This window comes from Mus caroli, chromosome 7 (assembly GCF_900094665.2).
Source record: "Mus caroli chromosome 7, CAROLI_EIJ_v1.1, whole genome shotgun sequence".
NCBI lineage: Eukaryota > Metazoa > Chordata > Mammalia > Rodentia > Muridae > Mus > Mus caroli.
This window is the reverse complement of record NC_034576.1, coordinates 119,020,092-119,026,819: the sequence shown is the minus strand read 5'-3', so window position 1 is coordinate 119,026,819 and position 6,728 is coordinate 119,020,092.

The window sequence follows — 6,728 nt, the reverse complement described above, 5'->3', positions numbered from 1 at the left end:
GTGTGGCATTTGAACATCCCTTTGTCTCCTTGGGGATGCTCTGACCAGAAGGAAAATGACTCCTGTAAAGTGATATAGGAATGCTACCCACCTCTTTTGAGACAGGGTCTCTTATTGACCTAGAACTCACTAATCATGCGAGTAGGGCTGGTTAGTGAGCCCCGAGGTGCTCCCATTCCTGTTTGGGTCTCCCCACAATCTTAAATTAATATGAAACACACGGACTTTAGGGAAAAACACTACCCTTTCTGATTCTGCTGATTCCAATAAGTTCCTTCTCTTGCCTTTCAGCTGATATGGCTGCTTAGTGATGTGCCAAGAACACAGGTACCTGCTTCTCACAGTGATGCCAGAAGTCCAAGACAACAGACAGAAGAAACATGAGCAGACTGACAAAACTCAAGCTCGAAACTGGAGCCAATACTGTGTGTGTGTGTGTGTGTGTGTGTGTGTGTGTGTGTGTGTGTGTGTTTTACTGGAGTGAAAATCCAGGGCTTCGTGTATGCTTAAACCTCTACACTGAGCTCGCAGACTATATCATGCATCTCACTTAATAGGAAGCCTGGGGACTCAGGACAGCTTAGTTAATAAAGTGCCTGCTTTGCAAATACAAGCATCTGAGTTTGGTCCCCAGAACTCATGTAAAAATGTCATGCATGGTGATGTTTGGCTATATTCTCAATGATAGAGAGGCAGAGATGGGAGGATCCCTGGGGCTCACTGGCCAGCCAGTCTAGCCAAACGAGTGAGCTCTAGGTCAATGAGAGACCCTGTCTCTAGGAGGTGGACAGCATTCCTAAGGATGACACTCAAAATCTGTTCTTTGGCTTCCACATACACATGTGCACACACACAGATACATGCGAATACTTGTGCGTACACTCATACATTCACACATGTTATAATTTGCATATAAAACAGAAAACTTAAATATAGATTGGGTCACTTTTCTCACTAGTCCTCCTCCTATGTAGTACCCCCTAACTCCCTAAGTGCACTATACATACATTGCACACACATACGCACACACACACACACACACACACACAACTGGCAAGGGCAGAGCTATCAAAGCTTTCTGTATAAAAGGTAGGGTGCTGATGCTTTGGTGTCTTAAGAAGAAAGTCATCTATGAGCATCTCTTGCATGGTGGCTATACTAGGAAAAAGCCTTGCAGAGCTGATTGGTGTGACTTCTATCTGAATCACACCCCTAGCATGAGGTGATGCTGGGCTTGGTAACTCATAGCAGACCCAACCATACCTCCAAATCTCACATACCTACCTCAGCTTATATATGGAACACTTCATCTCCTGGGCTCGCACCATCCCAGCAGAGTGGAGCAGGAAAGCAGATATCACCTACACTCCCCTCATCTTCTCAACTTTTTTTTTTAATTTTTTTTTATTCTTCTCTCATATATTACATTCCAACTGCAGTTTGCCTTCCCTCCCCCAAGCCCCTCCCACATCTCCCCACCCCCCAGATAAACCCTGCCTCTGGTTTCCCTTAGAAAAGAGCAGGCCTTCCAAGGACATAACAAAACAGCCAAACATAACATAACCACAATAAGAGTTCCTACATCTCTGAAGTCAGCCACAGTGTCCAGTATTTTTTTTTAAAACCCTTTCCTTGACAAAAATCTACTCAGGCATAAGAGATTGATAATTACAGCATCACACACCCAGACCTTAACTAAGATTTTTCCAGTGAACCCCCAACGACAAATACAACTTTTTGAAGTGAAAATGGATAGATGATAGATAGATAGATAGATAGATAGATAGATAGATAGATAGATAGATAGATAAACAAATATATGATAGCTCAGTAGATAGGTAGGTGAGTAGATACAGAGACAGACCGACAGAGATCCACAAAAATGAATGGCCCCAGTCCCAGCCTGAGTCCCCAGTGGATGGGCTTGCTTTTTTCCCTACACTGGGTATCCTTTATCCTCCTAAGTTTTAATACCTGGTTTAATTCTCCCTATAGGATCAGTCCAGGCAGTTCTCAAGATAATACAGACCTGATTCCTGTACAGTTTCTTCCCACCCTCTCTCAAACCCCTGTCCTACTGTTTTCTTCATAGTCAGAGAACTATGAACTCCAAGGGATAGATGCTCTCCTCCTGTCCCTGCTAAGTATCTGGGGACCACTTTGGACACACTCCTCATCTACAGCTTAAGCAGACACTACAAACCCGTGAACAGGATTCATTAGCTCAGCAAGAGGTCCTGGCAGTTACCCTTGTCACCACTCCTGTATCCAAGAGGAATCCATGGGCTCTGGCAGACAAAAGAGAGCCAGTATCCTCCCCTGCTGCCCTGGGAGGCTGTAGTGGCCACCCGGAACACATCTAAGTAGACTACTGTCCTTGCAAGCACGAACAAGAGCCTGGAGGCTACACTTGAGGCCTGGTCGTGCCACCTCTTCTCACAGTACAGTTTAGCAAATGTTCTCCACACTGCTCTGGGAAGTGAGGACCTTCAGAGATTTGGTAATTGGCATCCAAAGCCTATTGCACCCTGCTGCTCTAAGTGCTTGAAGATTCGTTTCTCATCTAAAGAACAGAAGCTCTAATAAACTAAAGGCAATAGATAACAAAACATTTTCATGACTTCTGTCAGTGGAGAATGGCGATGGGGCAGGTGACAAGACATGAGGGCCATTTCAAGGCTATCACAGTCTACATCAGTCTTTGGGAAGAATGGACCATTCTAGAAATTCCCTATCGACCATTGAGAAGTGAGACCCACACTCCACTAAAAGCATAAACCCAGTGAGATCTCAGCATGGCTCCTCACAATGCTCAGCCCTTTCTCTCTGTTTGCCATGCTTTAGAAAGAAAAAAAAAACATTATTTCAGGGTTTGAGAGATGATTCGGTGGTCAAGAGCACTATGTGCTGACCTTGCAGGAGAACTGGGTTAGGTTCCCAGCACCCACATGAGAGCTCACGCCCACCTGTAACCCCAATTCCAGGAGAATCATCACCTATCTCTGGTCTCAATGGTAGGTACACTTACATACACGTAGGCAAAATACTCTTACACATAAAATTAAAACAAGCAAAGCATTTTTATTTTGCTGATTATTGTTGATTCAGAAAAAAAGAAAGGATGTTTGGCCACTTCAAGTAAGAACATAAGAAGCTTTCTGTGTTTGATTAAACTAAAGTTTAAAACTCTACTGTGTGTATGTATGTATGTATGCATAAGAGAGAGATGAGATATCTGCATGTACATGTGTGTGATGTATGGGTATGTGTGACATGAGAGGGAGTGTGGTATCTCTGGGTGATTATGTGTGTAGGCTGAGTGTGCACTATGGGTTTTGTGCTCAAGACTGTCAGAATTTCTGAGGGAAGAACTCTGGATTGTTTGTATATTGTGAGCCATATAGAAACATGTGGGCTATATGTACTAAAGATTATATGTATGTGAGATGTGGGTGCTTATTTTGGGTTACATGAGTGAATTAGGTTATGTTATGTTGTATATGGATTATGGGTTGTGTATGGTATTATGAGTTGTGTTTATGTTGTAGATTGTGATGTGTGTTGCATATGTACAAATGTTTTCAGTTCTGTGGGAAGGGTTTGTGTAGGGAGAGTTGTGTCTGTCAATGTGCACTGTGAACTGCCTGTGTCATGGATTATGCAAATGCATCTCTGATGAATGTATGTGCTGTGGACTGCAAGCAATGACCAAAGAATTGGTAGAGGGCCAGGGAGATGGTGCTGTGGGTAAGAGCATCATCGAGCAAGCCTGACACGCTGAGTTTTATCCCCTGACAGTGCACACAGATGGATACGGCAGATTTCACACCTGCAATCCCAGTGCTTCCACACTGAGTTTATGAGTACAGGAGAATCACCTGGAAGCGTGTGGGCCAGCTAGCCTGGAGTATGAGGCAAAGCAGCAGAATAAAGACCTACCTCAAAAGGGTAGAAGGCAAAAGGTTACTACTGAATGTTGTCCTCCAATAGTCACATGAGTGCTAGGACACTTCCATGTGTACTCACGCGTGCACCTCCAGTGTTTCTGCCGTGTTTCAGCAGCCCATCATTATAAACCTACCAATGGACTCATCTTTGGATGTGGTCAGAGTATTCACATGCCAATCTTCTCCCAGATGTCCTACATCTAAAAGCTGCTACAGTGGGGACCAAGCCTTCAACTCAGCAGCCCTTGGAGGACATTGTAGATCCAATCATAATAGTTAGTCATGTGAGAAAGCCCCCCACCCCCGGCAAGCAAGGAAAAGCATAGCATGCCTGCCTAGCACAGGGGTTTCCACCCCTCAGGGAATCCTTGAGATGACAGCGCTTTCAGTGACTCCCCAGAGGCCACACAGGTATGCAGTATCCGAGACCAGACTGTAGTCCATTCATCCTGCTTCATGGCCTTCATTTGCATATTTCTGAGTTGATCTTCTCACAGAAGTGACCTTCTCATAGACATTTGTCCAAGCCATCCAAGATCATAACCCTCAGCTTACTTACACAAACATTCTGGTTTAAACTGCCATTTTGTGGAAGAGAGGCAGGCACTGGCCTGAGTAGGGGGGCAGAGGCGGCATACATGCAGAGACCGGAAGTTGACAACTTGAGTCTTCCTTTACCATTCTCCACCATATTATTTAAGCCAGATTTTCCACTGAACCTGAAGCTTGCCAGTTCAGCTAATCAGACTAGCCAGCAAGCCCAAAGGATCTTCTTGTCCCCATGCAACCAGTGCTGGGGTTTTATGACATGGGTACCAGGGCTAAACTTGGGTCCTTGTCCCCTGCAGCTAGCATTTTATTGACTATGTTATTTCCCCAACCCAGAACTGCCATTTATGAATGGATATATTCACTTTTGGGCAGCCCCCATCTCAGGGAACAAACAGTCCCACAGCCTGCCCTGGAACAGGAGCAAGGGCCCTGTTTCACCTTCAAGGAGATCCTCTGAAAAGAGCCAACTTTTTAAAAAATATCTAAGCAGTTAAGGTGCTTCTGGTCCTGCATACCATGGCTCTCCAGGGAGGTGTGTTGGTGTCGAGTGAATAAGGCCACAATGTCTATCAGTCTCTAAGCGTGATGGACAGCATGCCCTGCCTCACTGAGGGGACTTTGAAAGTTCTGTGTCAGCCTTGCTTATCAGTGACACGGGAAGGACAGCAGGAGAGCTCAGAGGAGGAAGTAAAGTGTATACGCCTTGGAAGAAAAAGAAACGGAGCTGATGAGAAGCTGCTGGAAGAGCAAAATAGAAAGGGCCCTACTCCATGCTGCGGCCAGGCTATCAGCCTCCTTCAAAATGCCCATTTCATGCCAAGAGACTCAGCATGGCCAGAATACAGAGTAAGGCATCAGCCCAGGGTATTCCAGTACACATGCAGTCCAGTGAAAACTCCTTAATCGCTCTGTGTCTCAGTTTCTTCCCATATATATTAAGGCTAATAATATCATCTTCATAGCATGGCCAGAAGATTTAGATAAGATGATGTCACAGTTTGGATTTGAAATGTCCCCCTAAGGCTCATGTACTGAGGACGTTGTCCCCGATGCAGCAATGCTCAGAGGTAGGACCTTTGAGCAGTGATTGGATTATGACAGCTCTGGCAGATCAATCCAATAATAGGTTCATAACTGGTGGGTTATTAGGGAGTAGCTAAATCTAAGGAGAAAGAACCTGAGAGGTTTTTAAGACCATCAGTCCCTGACAATATATCTTGTCCAGCCTCCTCCTTAACCTTCCCTTGGCTTCCTGGCCACTATGAAGCAAGCAGCTCTGCTCTATTACACACTACCCTCCCATGAGACACTACAGTCTCTGTGAAGGGAGAAGAGCCAAGGGATCATGGACTGAAGTCTCAGAAGCCCTGAGCCAAAATTAAGTTTTCCCCTTACAGTGTTTTTCCTGGGTATTTTGTTATGGCAATGGAAAGCTGGCTGACACAGAAAGCGCACGCAAACTCCCACTAATAGTATTAAATATCATGTAATACCTGTACTGGAACAATGACATTTAGACCAAACTTATCTAGTAGGGTACCATAAATGCCATCTTTTTGATTCCTAAACAAGCCAGTTTGCAGACCATACATTCATTCCATTTACAGATCGGGAAACTGAGTCAGAGAAGTTACATGGCATTCATGAGTTTTAGTCCAGGCAGGAGTGGTGCTGAAGGGGAACCCTGAGCAAAACTGACTCCAGAGACTGAGCTCTGAACCCTCCTACCATCTCTCCTAAGTGTAAGAAAAGGAAACTGCCTGCCTTACAAAGAATCCTTACTTGTTGTCTTGTCAATCATTAATTTATTTATAGTTCTTTTCTCCCTATGGGTGGTTAGAAACAATGTATCCATGTCTAACCTGGAATTCATTATATATTCCAGAGTGACCTTGAGTTCCTGGCAATCTACCTGCATAAGTCTCCCCAGTGCTGAGACTGCTGACATGCTCCATGTGCCCGGCTACTCAACATTTTAAGGACATAAAGCTCTAGTTGTGTTGTTAGTGGTATTTGAACAGCTCTTCCTTTTAACCCTAATACATAAAATAATAATAATAATAATAAAGTTATGTGGCCATAGTTCTGCAAGTGTGGTTCCCAGGCCAGCAACAGCAACAGGGGGAGGAAGGGGGGGAAGAGAAAGAAGAAGAAGAAGAAGAAGAAGAAGAAGAAGAAGAAGAAGAAGAAGAAGAAGAAGAAGGAGGAGGAGGAGGAGGAGGAGGAGGA